This window comes from Oncorhynchus clarkii, chromosome 2, assembly GCF_045791955.1.
Source record: "Oncorhynchus clarkii lewisi isolate Uvic-CL-2024 chromosome 2, UVic_Ocla_1.0, whole genome shotgun sequence".
Taxonomy (NCBI): Eukaryota; Metazoa; Chordata; class Actinopteri; order Salmoniformes; family Salmonidae; genus Oncorhynchus; species Oncorhynchus clarkii.
Window position 1 is genome coordinate 92619294 of NC_092148.1, and position 12413 is coordinate 92631706.

A 12413-nucleotide genomic window follows, 5' to 3' on the forward strand; every position below is an offset into this window, starting at 1 on the left:
ACGGACACTTTTTTTTTTCTCAAACAATTTATATGCAGAGTTGTGTCTATTGTTGCCCTCTTATTGGCTAGAATGGACCCACCCACCCACCATCCTGTCTCAGCCTCCAGTATTTATGCTGCAGTAGTTTATGTGTCGGGGGGCTAGGGTCAGTTTGTTATATCTGGAGTACTTCTCCTCTCCTATTCGGTGTCCTGTGTGAATCTAAGTGTGCGTTCTCTAATTCTCTCCTTCTCTCTTTCTTTCTCTCTCTCGGAGGACCTGAGCCCTAGGACCATGCCCCAGGACTACCTGACATGATGACTCCTTGCTGTCCCCAGTCCACCTGGCCGTGCTGCTGCTCCAGTTTCAACTGTTCTGCCTTATTATTATTCGACCATGCTGGTCATTTGTGAACATTTGAACATCTTGGCCATGTTCTGTTATAATCTCCACCCGGCACAGCCAAAAGAGGACTGGCCATCCCACATATGCTCTCTCTAATTCTCTCTTTCTTTCTCTCTCTCGGAGGACCTGAGCCCTAGGACCATGCCCCAGGAATACCTGACATGATGACTCCTTGCTGTCCCCAGTCCACCTGACCGTGCTGCTGCTCCAGTTTAAACTGTTCTGCCTTATTATTATTCGACCATGCTGGTCATTTATGAACATTTGAACATCTTGGCCATGTTCTGTTATAATCTCCACCCGGCACAGCCAGAAGAGGACTGGCCACCCCACATAGCCTGGTTCCTCTCTAGGTTTCTTCCTAGGTTTTGGCCTTTCTAGGGAGTTTTTCCTAGCCACCGTGCTTCTACACCTGCATTGCTTGCTGTTTGGGGTTTTAGGCTGGGTTTCTGTACAGCACTTTGAGATATCAGCTGATGTACGAAGGGCTATATAAATACATTTGATTTGATTTGACCTGATCTTGCCTCCTCCCGACCACCTTCCATGTTTTAAGACACATTATTTTAGAGCTGTGACACACTGGTCTGGACAGGAGGCCTTTTGTAAAAAAGGCATCATTTGCTCAGAATTGGAGCCGACACATTGGTTGGTTCTCTCAACAACAACAACAGGACTTTGTGTTAGCCAGACTAACTCATAGGTGAGTCCCATACTGGCATGTTAAGTCAGGGAGCATTAATAAAGTGTTATAATGGCAGAGGGTTTCAACCACACCACCTCTTACAAATTGGATCTGACAGAACATTGTAACGACCCTGGGTTTATAAGCGAGGATATCGACTCTGCCTCCCGAGCATTGCTTTTGCGTCACAGTCGATAGCGCGCTGGACTTCGGGCTAGAAGGTCGAGGGTTCGAGACCTGCTCCCTGCCTGTTTCATTACAATGTGAATGTTCTAAATATAAAACAAGGAAAGAAGACACCCCATGCTGAAATGTACAGAACCTGGTATTCCCAGGCAGTCAGCCGGCCAAGTACTAAACAAGCCCAACCCTGCTTAGCAGCCGAGGTTTCAGGCTAGTATGGCCGTAAGCAAAGGAGTAACTCTTTCTACACGATAAAAAGTGTCTGGAATGGACCTCTTCCAATTCCTCTGTTTAACTTTTATTTCACCTTTATTTAACTCGGCAAGTCAGTTAAGAACAAATTCTTATTTACAATGACGGCCTACCAGAAGGTTAAAAGGCCTCCTGCGGGGACGGGGGCTGGGATAAATATAAATCTAGGACAAAACACACATCATGACAAGAGAGACAACACAACACTACATAAAGAGAGACCTAAGATAACATAGCATGACAGAAACACATGACAACACAGCATGGTAGCAACACATCATGGCAGAAACACATGACAACACAACATGGCAGCAGCACAATATGGCAACACAACATGGTAGCAACAACATGGCAACACAACATGGTTGCAACACAACATGGCAGCACAACATGGTAGCAACACAACATTGCAGCAACACAACATTGCAGCAGAACAAAACAGGGTGCCAACATTGGGCAAATGACAACAGCACAAAGGACAAGAAGGTAGAGACAACAAAACATCACACAAATTGAAATGTCTTTCAATATTGGCTTTACAGAAATATTTAAATAGAGATTGACAGCTTCTAGTGTAAAAAAAAAAAGCATGTAGAGGTCTAATTTTTATCATAAGTACACTTCAACTGTGAGAAACGGAATCTTAAACAAAAATCCAGAATATCACATTGTATGATTTTGAAGTAATTAATTTGCATTTTATTGCATGACATAAGTATTTGATACATCAGAAAAGCAGAACTTAATATTTGGTACAGAAGCTTTTGTTTGCAATTACAGAGATCATACGTTTCCTGTAGTTCTTGACCAGGTTTGCACACACTGCAGCAGGGATTTTGGCCCACTCCTCCATACAGACCTCCAGATCCTTCAGGTTTCTGGGCTGTCGCGGGGCAATACGGACTTTCAGCTCCCTCCAAAGATTTTCTATTGGGTTCAGGTCTGGAGACTGGCTAGGCCACTCCAGGACCTTGAGATGCTTCTTACGGAGCTGCTCCTTAGTTGCCCTGGCTGTGTGTTTCGGGTCATTGTCATGCTGGAAGACACAGCCACGACCCATCTTCAATGCTCTTACTGAGGGAAGGAGGTTGTTGGCCAAGATCTCGCGATACATGGCCCAATCCATCCTCCCCTCAATACGGTGCAGTCGTCCTGTCCCCTTTGCAGAAAAGCATCCCCAAAGAATGATGTTTCCACCTCCATGCTTCACGGTTGGGATGATGTTCTTGGGGTTGTACTCATCCTTCTTCATCCAAACACGGCGAGTGGAGTTTAGACCAAAAATATATATTTTTGTCTCATCAGACCACATGACCTTCTCCCATTCCTGCTCTGGATCATCCAGATGGACATTGGCAAACTTCAGACGGGCCTGGACATGCGCTGGCTTGAGCAGGGGGACCTTGCGTGTGCTGCAGGATTTTAATCCATGACTGCATAGTGTGTTACTGATGGTTTTCTTTGAGACTGTGGTCCCAGCTCTGACCAGGTCCTGCCGTGTAGTTTGGGGCTGATCCCTCACTTTCCTCATGATCGTTGATGCCCCACTAGGTGAGATCTTGCATGGAGCCCCAGACCGAGGGTGATTGACCGTCATCTTGAACTTCTTCCATTTTTCTAATAATTGCGCCAACAGTTGTTGCCTTCTCACCAAGCTGCTTGCCTATTGTCCTGTAGCCCATCCCAGCCTTGTGCAGGTCTACAATTTAACCCTGATGTCCTTACACAGCTATCTGGTCTTGGCCATTGTGGAGAGGTTAGAGTCTGTTTGATTGAGTGTGTGGACAGGTGTCTTTTATACAGGTAACGAGTTCAAACAGGTGCAGTTAATACAGGTAATGAGTGGAGAACAGGAGGGCTTCTTAAAGGAAAACTAACAGGTCTGTGAGAGCCGGAATTCTTACTGGTTGGTAGGTGATCAAATACTTATGTCATGCAATAAAATGCAAATGAATTACTTAAAAATCATACAATATGATTTTCTGGATTTTTGTTTTAGATTCTGTCTTTCACAGTTGAAGTGTACTTATGATAAAAAAAATTACAGGCCTCTTCATGCTTTGTAAGTAGGAAAACCAGCAAAATCGTCAGTTTTTCGGATGACTGCCTTGCCTGGTTTACCAATTACTTTGCAGACAGAGTTCAGTGTGTCAAATCGGAGGGCATGCTGTCCGGTCCTCTGGCAGTCTCTATGGGGGTGCCACAGGGTTCAATCCTCGGGCCGACTCTTTTCTCTGTATGATGATCATCATGATGATGATGTTGCTCTTGCTGCGGGCGATTTCCTGATCCACCTCTACGCAGACGACACCATTCTATATACTTCCGGCCCGTCCTTGGACACAGTGCTATCTAACCTCCAAACGAGCTTCAATGCCATACAACACTCCTTCCGTGGCCTCCAACTGCTCTTAAACGCTAGTAAAACCAAATGCATGCTTTTCAACCGTTCGCTGCCTGCACCCGCACGCCTGACCAGCATCACCACCCTGGATGGTTCCGAGCTTGAATATGTGGACATCTATAAGTACCTAGGTGTCTGGTTAGACTGCAAACTCTCCTTCCAGACTCATATCAAACATCTCCAATCGAAAATCAAATCAAGAGTCGGCTTTCTATTCTGCAACAAAGCCTCCTTCACTCACGCCGCCAAACTTACCCTACTAAAACGGACTATCCTACCGATCCTCGACTTTGGCGATGTCATCTACAAAATTGCTTCCAACACTCTACTCAGCAAACTGGATGCAGTTTATCACAGTGCCATCTGTTTTGTCACTAAAGCACCTTATACCACCCACCACTGCGACTTGTATGCTCTAGTCGGCTGGCCCTACATATTCGTCGCCAGACCCACTGGCTCCAGGTCATCTACAAGTCCATGCTAGGTATAGCTCCGCCTTATCTCAGTTCACTGGTCACGATGGCAACACCCATCCGTAGCACGCGCTCCAGTAGGTGTATCTCACTGATCATCCCTAAAGCCAACACCTCATTTGGCCGCCTTTCGTTCCAGTTCTCTGCTGCCTGTGACTGGAACGAATTGCAAAAATCGCTGAAGTTGGAGACTTTTATCTCCCTCACCAACTTCAAACATCTGCTATCTGAGCAGCTAACCGAGCGCTGCAGCTGTACATAGTCTATCGGTAAACAGCCCACCCATTTTTACCGACCTCATCCCCATACTGTTTTTATTTATTTACTTTTCTGCTCTTTTGCACACCAATATCTCTACCTGTACATGACCATCTGATCATTTATCACTCCAGTGTTGTTAATCTGCAAAATTGTAATTATTCGCCTACCTCCTCATGCCTTTTGCACACAATGTATATAGACTCCCCTTTTTTTTCTACTGTGTTACTGACTTGTTAATTGTTTACTCCATGTGTAACTCTGTGTTGTCTGTTCACACTGCTATGCTTTATCTTGGCCAGGTCGCGGGTTGTAAATTAGAACTTGTGCTCAACTAGCCTACCTGGTTAAATAAAGGTGAAATAAAATAAATACAATTTTTTTAAAAGTGTATCAAATACTTGTTCTCCACACTGTATATCAGATAACATGGACTGCCACTCATACAGGTAAAGACACCAGTACATAACTTACACACATTACAGAGTTCATACTGTATATTGTTATTGTGTATATATTTCCAATCAACCATTTTATTTTTTTAACAACTTTATTACTTAGCTATTTGTGGATATTTTTGTTTAGGAGAGCTTGCAAGTAATCATTTCACTGTACCGTTTACACCCTGTATCCTGTGCACGTGACAAATAAACTTTGATTTGATGATCAACTCACCATTCATATCAGCTGTCATAGTCAATAGAATAGGTGACTGACTTGACCAACACTATCTAGTCATCATTGACATTGACTATTTTCATTTTTGGAAAAATAACGTTCCCGTAGTAAACGGGATATTTTGTCAGGACAAGATGCTAGAATATGCATATAATTGACAGCTTAGGATAGAAAACACTCTAAAGTTTCCAAAACTGTAAAAATATTGTCTGTGAGTAAAACAGAACTGATGTTGCAGGCGAAAGCCTGAGAAAAATCCAATCCGGAAGTGCCTCATGTTTTGAAAGCGCTGCGTTCCAATGCGTCCATATTGAGCAGTGAATGGGCTATCAACCAGATTACTTTTTCTCCGTATTCACCAAGGTGTCTACAGCATTGTGACGTAGTTTTACGCATTTAGCGGCTACATTGCGCAAGTGGTCACCTGATGCTGCCAGAGTGACTCTCGGGTAAAATACAGAGGTAGCCATTACTCCAATCTGTCCTACTGAAAAACGAATTGTCCCGGTGGATATATTATCGAATAGATATTTGAAAAACACCTTGAGGATTGATTATAAACAACGTTTGCCATGTTTCTGTCGATATTATGGAGCTAATTTGTAATATTTTTCGGCGTTTTCAGTGACCGCAATTGCCGGGCGATTTCTCAGCCAAACATGAAGAAAAAACGGAGCTATTTCTCCTACAAAAATAATATTTTGGGAAAAAAGGAACATTTTATATCTAACTGGGAGTTTCCTTAGTGGAAACATCCGAAGCTCATCAAAGGTAAACGATTTAATTTGATTGCTTTTCTGATTTCCGTGACCAAGTTACCTGCTGCTAGCTGGACAAAATGCTATGCTAGGCTATCGATAAACTTACACAAATGCTTGTCCTATCTTTGGCTGTAAAGCATATTTTGACAATCTGAGATGACCTGGTGATTAACAAAAGGCTAAGCTGTGTCTCAATATATTTCACTTGTGATTTTCATGAATATGAATATTTTCTAGGGAAATTTATGTCCGTTGCGTTATGCTAATTAGTGTCAGTTGATAATTACGCTCCCTCTTGTGGGATGGGGAGTCACTAGTTAACTACCTCAAATGTAATATCCATCATGATTCTAATAAAATAACCACCCGGTTAACTTGGTCTACTTTTCCTTTACAACGGCAGAGGGTGCACCGTTCCTGGAGGTACTGCAATACCAGGTCGATGCGTGGAGTGGACGGAGCAAGCCCCTATTCCATCTCCCTATTCCAAAAATCCCTTTAATATATGGTCTACATTTTGAAAATCCATTTACTGTTTTGCAACAGCTCTGTGTCTTATGGACTTTGTTCTAAAAACTCGACAACCTTGTTCCAAGAAAAATGCTTGTAGACGATTGAGAAACTGTAATAGGTTGTTTCCGGATTTAAATAGTACAAGAGTACAGTACCATGAGGGACAAAAATGCTGACAGCACCTGGTATTCCCAGGCAGTCTCCCATCCAAGGACTAACCAGGCCTGACCTTGCTTAGCTTCCGAGACCAGGCGTATTGTATTGTAATGTGTATATGATGCACGTAAACACTTCACTGTACTGTTTACACCCTGTATCCTGTGCATGTGACGAATAAACGTTGATGTGATGATCAACTCACCATTCATATCAGCTATCATAGTCAATATACAGTGGGGCAAGAAAGTATTTTGTCCGCCACCAATTGTGCAAGTTCTCCCACTTAAAAAGATGAGAGGCCTGTAATTTTCATCACAGGTACACTTCAACTATGACAGACAAAATGAGAGAGAAAAAATCCAGAAAATCACATTGTAGGATTTTTTTAATGAATTTATTTGCAAATTATGGTGGAAAATAAGTGGGAGAACTTGCACAATTGGTGGCTGACTAAATACTTTTTTGCCTCACTGTATCTCTGCAGTTTTCTTTTCTTCTCTTTGCCAAAATTCATCATCAAAATTCATCATCTCTCCCATGTCTTATTCGACTAGTAGTTGGGATTTCTGAAATGTTTATTGCTTGCCAACATTTTACTCCCTCATCTATGTTTAATGTAACACACATGCATCAATTATTCCTTTCGGGTTGCCTATCCTGACGTGACGTTTGTAGTATAGAAAGTATTTGACTCATATGTGCCACAGAAAGTATTTGACTCTAGCCACAAAATGAAGTAAATTAGAAGTGGGGGGAGAATTTCTGCCAAAATACTTGGAACCATTTCCCTGTTTGACCGCTAGGTGTTATGGGTATTATGACTCATACTGTGGTACTCTATTGTAGGCTGTGTGTAGCAGTTAGTGGTTATGATATGAAGGTTTGGCTTGGTAAGGTTTTTTTTCGCCTGGTCAGACAGCTGATGTGTTGTGCACTGAAGTCCACAAGTGAAGGTTAAAGGTGAGAGGAGGAGAGCACGTAGGTGCCAGAAGGAATTATCCCACGATCAAAGGGATCGTGCTGTTTTGAAAATGATCTGTGTTTGCGTGTGATCAGGGGTGTATTCATTCCGTTGATTCTGTTGAAAAACGTTTCTTAAAGCGAAAGCAAACGGAACCAAACGGGGATAAACATACCTGAATTTGTCCAATGGAAACTCTCATTTGCAAATGTTGGACTAATGATTACACTCTAGATCAGCTAGATGAAGGCAAGATTGAACAAGGCGGTATTGAATGTGTCAATAATGTCTGTCATCTTGATTACTCAAAAGTCTCTCAACCTGTGTTCACCTATGTTGTAAACTTTCATTCATAGGCTAGGTTGTAGCAGCCTCATGATGGGTACAAGGACAGTATCATGTAGTAGCCTAAACCTAACTTTCAGGATGAATCAAACCAGTGTAGTTTTTATTCATCAATATAAAGTATTTTCTGCGTAATGGCAATTTATGTGCATGATATGAAGTTTGCTGTAGTGACCGACTAAGCTTAATTGTAAAAGTATGCCTCAACAGAGCCATGTTTACAAAAGTGTATTATGCTGAGCACACATTTAGTTAGGCAGCCAGGACCGTAGGACGCATTGTCGGTCTAGCTCTCACTGCAGTCCAGTGCCATGGACATCTTTGAAGTTTGGCCTCTAGTAATTCAGGTGGGCAACTTTATAAAGGCCTCCTCACAATGACCTTATCATGCAAGGCTCTACAGACAGATTTAAAAATACACAGGCTATTCTTGCGTTGATGGTGTATGTATTGAAGTCAACTGGGGCGGCAAATAGCCCTGTAAGAGCATTGGGCCAGTAACTGAGAGGTTGCTGGATCAAATCCCTGAGCTGACAAGGTACAAATCTATTGTTCTGCCACCTGAACAAGGCAGTTAATCCACTGTTCCTAGGCCGTCATTGAAAATAAGAATTTGTTCTGAATTGACTTGCCTAGTTAAATATATTTTTAAAGTGGTTCAACATTCAAATGCGTTTTGATTGACCACATAGGAGAGGCGACGGTCGGTGGAAGTCTGGCGCCACCAAGTGGACAATTATTTTAGTTCCCTTGTGGCATCAACGCTTCCTGAGATATTATATAAAAGATAACATGTTATGTCAATATTAATTATTTCTTCAACCCCTATTTGCTAGATTATTATTCCAATTTAGCTGTAAATCTGGTTTGAACTCAATAAGGATTTGTCTCGTTTCAGATTGGAGGGCGGATGTCCACGTCACTTTGGAACCTTCCAATGTGTTACATTGTAACAGTGAAAAGTGTCTTTTCCCGACGTTGATCAAATCCCAGTCTATGCCACCATTTTTTAAAAATAGCATCATCTTTGATATTTGTTGTAAAGTGTACAGAGCTCATTTAGGTGTAACCTTTACCGGATTTAACGTGTCTGAGAACGGCACCTTCCTCCCGAAAGCATTGCGGTATCGCTTCTCGGCCTTTTGGCTAAGATCAAGTGTAGTTGATACTGTTTGTAAGTATCCATGTTATGTACAACGTTATGCACTGAATTTGTATTTCAATGTGAAATGAAAATAAAAATTATTTTTCCAAAAAAAAAAAAAAAAAATCTGTTCTTATCAGTTTAATATCTGATACGTCCCCTATCTGGGGACCATATATTAAATTGATTTTTGGAATAGGGAGATGGAATAGGGGCTTGCTCCGTCCACTCCACGCATCGACCTGGTATTGCAGTACCTCCAGGAACGGTGCACCCCCTGCCGTTGTAAATATAAATTGGACGAAGTTAACCGGATGTTACTTTTATTAGAATCATTACGTTTGAGCAAGTCTGTCAATGATGCCTAGAAAGTGGTGAAGCCATTTTATGCCGTTTGTATGTGTATAAAATGATGTACAAAAATACAGATGAGCTGTTTAAAAAGGAAATGCAACAAAACTTCCAGAAGAAAACACCTGTTCTCACTTGCACCAACGAAACGAGACAAATCGTTATTGAGTTAAAACCAGATTTACTGCTAAACTGGAATAAAAATCTATCAAATAGGGGTGTGGGAAACCATTTGCAGATAACAATATTGACATAACATTTGATATTTTAAAAAATATCTCAGGTAAAATAATTGTCCACTTGGTGGCGCCAGACTTCCACCGACCGTCGCCTTGTTCAAGCTATGTGTTCAATCAAAATGCATTTTAATGTTGAACCACTCGACTTCATTACATAGTACATCATCAACACAAATAATGTATGAAATAAAAATAGTCTATATATTTTTTTAATCTGTCTGTAGAGCCTTGCATGATAAGGTCATTGTAGGGAGGCCTTTATAAAGTTGCCCTCCTAAATTACTAGAGGCCAAACTTCAAAGATGTCCATGGCACTGGACTGCAGTGAGAGCTAGACCGACAATGCGTCCTACGGTCCTGGCTGCCTAACTAAATGTGTGCTTCGCATAATACACGTTTGCAAACATGGCACTTTTGAGGCACACTTTTAAAATTAGGCTTAGTCAGTCACTACAGCAAACTTCATATCATGCACATAAAATACCAATAGGCCTATTGGGTTGGAGAGCATCTATCTACTCACGAAATACTGTATATCGATGAATAAAACATGCACTGCTTTGTTTCATACTGAAAGTTGTCAGAATTCAAGTTCCATCCATGAAATATTGGAATGTGGAGAAAAAGTGTCCAATAGTGGTTGAACTATAATCCTACAAATCTACTTTCATTCTCACTAATCGTGAAACTGTATGACAACAGTCCAGTCGTCGTGAACCGTGCGCCAGGCTCCAGGTTTAACCTGCTACATAAGTTCCCAAATGATTACAATAGGCTACATGTCCAAAATGATCGCTAAAATAAATGTATGTGGGTATTACTGACAGACGGCTCCAGATCGTTGCTGATACTAATTGTAAAATAAAAGCCTGGGCGTATAATCGAACCCTTCTAAATCGCATGTTTTCAGCTCGGCAGGTTTAGCCCTACGGAAGCCTGTAGCTTGGGGCTCCAAATTTCATACAAGCGAATCATGACCGCACACAATCAGAATTCTGAATAATGGCACAGTTATGTATAACCTACTTGACCGTGGAAAAATCCATTTAATATATTGTCCCCAGATAGGGGACATATCAGATATTAAACTGATAAGAACAGATTTATTTTATTTTGGAAAAATGGTTATTGTCGCAGGGTTTCTTAAAATAGCTCATACTTTTAACATAATCAATTGTACGCTTTAAAACGACATAATATGCATAAACAACTGCATTGAAACATTATATGTTAAAAGTACATGTTATTAAAAGAGGTCTTCTCTCCTTTGTGCAGGAATGAGGTGAGTCCTTATCAAACTTGCCTCCTCCTGCTCTTCCGAATCAACTCCGCCCCCATCCTTCAGGGCCCAGAAGAGATCCCTCCCCTAGGCGTTGCAGCGCTGTCAGGCCGGGACCTTAGATGGTGTTGGTGATACTTTGTCTGGGGTCGAGGCTCTATTTTGTCCATACCACCTCAGGGCTTCCGTAGCTATCAAGGCCACTGTCTGATGGGTGGTCTCCATGCGTTTCCCTACCAACAAGTTGTCAGAGGACCACAGTGCGTCCTTCAGACACGTGAGGGTGAGCCAGAGCTTGGTGGAATCGGCCTTCGGTCCACCCGTTACAGCAGGAGCTGAGGTGTTGTGTCCTGAGCTGAGGCGTGGTGTCCTGAGCTGAGGCGTGGTGTCCTGAGCTGAGGCGTGGTGTCCTGAGCTGAGGCGTGGTGTCCTGAGCTGAGGCGTGGTGTCCTGAGCTGAGGCGTGGTGTCCTGAGCTGAGGCGTGGTGTCCTGAGCTGAGGCGTGGTGTCCTGAGCTGAGGCGTGGTGTCCTCCCCTGCTGGCAGACACGAGGAGATCAGGGGGCTTCTTTCCACAGGTCTCTGGTTTATTTCATTGCAGTTACTCTTCTCTTCCTTATAGTTTCTTAATGTTTGGTATCTGTTTTGATATTTACATTTACATTAGTGGTACATATAGAGAGGAGACTGGGACAGGCCTTTCTCCAGTACTAACACTGAAGCTCACCACACCTCCTCCTCTTCCTCCTCCTAACTCACGATGGAGGTATAGGACTAGAATAACCTCATCAGGCCTTTCTCCAGTATTACCACTAAAGCTCACCACACCTCCTCTTCCTCATCTTCGTCCAACCTCTTCATCCTCTTCTTTTGTTTCCTCCTCTCGACTCATTTATTTAACTAGGCAAGTCAGTTAAGAACTAATTCTTATTTACAATGACAGCCTACCGACCGGGCAAAACCCGGACGACACTGGGCCAATTGTGCGCCGCAGTATGGGACTCCTAATCACGGCCGGTTGTGATACAGCCTGGAATCGAACCAGGGTTTGGAGTGACGCCTCTAGCCTTAGACCGCTGCGCTACTCGGGAGCCCAACAATACCCAATCACTTACCTACCAATTTAAATCAACCTTTTAAGTATAATTCCTCTTGTATTCCCTGAACATCCAAACATAGAAGTGGATAATAGCTTTCAGACAGGCTGTGGCCTGCAAAACTGTGCTTTCAGACAGGCTGTGTCCTGCAAAACTGTGCTTTCAGACAGACAGGCTGTGGCCTGCAAAACTGTGCTTTCAGACAGGCTGTTGCCTGCAAAACTGTGTTTTTATCTGCGAGATAT

General features: G+C 42.6%; 1 non-coding gene and 2 pseudogenes across 1 annotated transcript; 1 reads left to right on the forward strand and 2 right to left on the reverse strand.

Annotated features, from left to right (window-relative positions):
• Nucleotides 1–6482: 6482 nt before the first annotated feature.
• Nucleotides 6483–6696, reverse strand: LOC139383461 (U2 spliceosomal RNA; annotated as a pseudogene).
• A 2604-nt stretch (nucleotides 6697–9300) lies between these two features.
• On the forward strand, nucleotides 9301–9482 carry LOC139383775 (U2 spliceosomal RNA). The gene has a single exon (XR_011628788.1). It is a non-coding gene; the product is annotated as a U2 spliceosomal RNA (small nuclear RNA).
• A 1279-nt stretch (nucleotides 9483–10761) lies between these two features.
• LOC139383495 (U2 spliceosomal RNA) lies at nucleotides 10762–10919 on the reverse strand (annotated as a pseudogene).
• Nucleotides 10920–12413: the final 1494 nt, after the last annotated feature.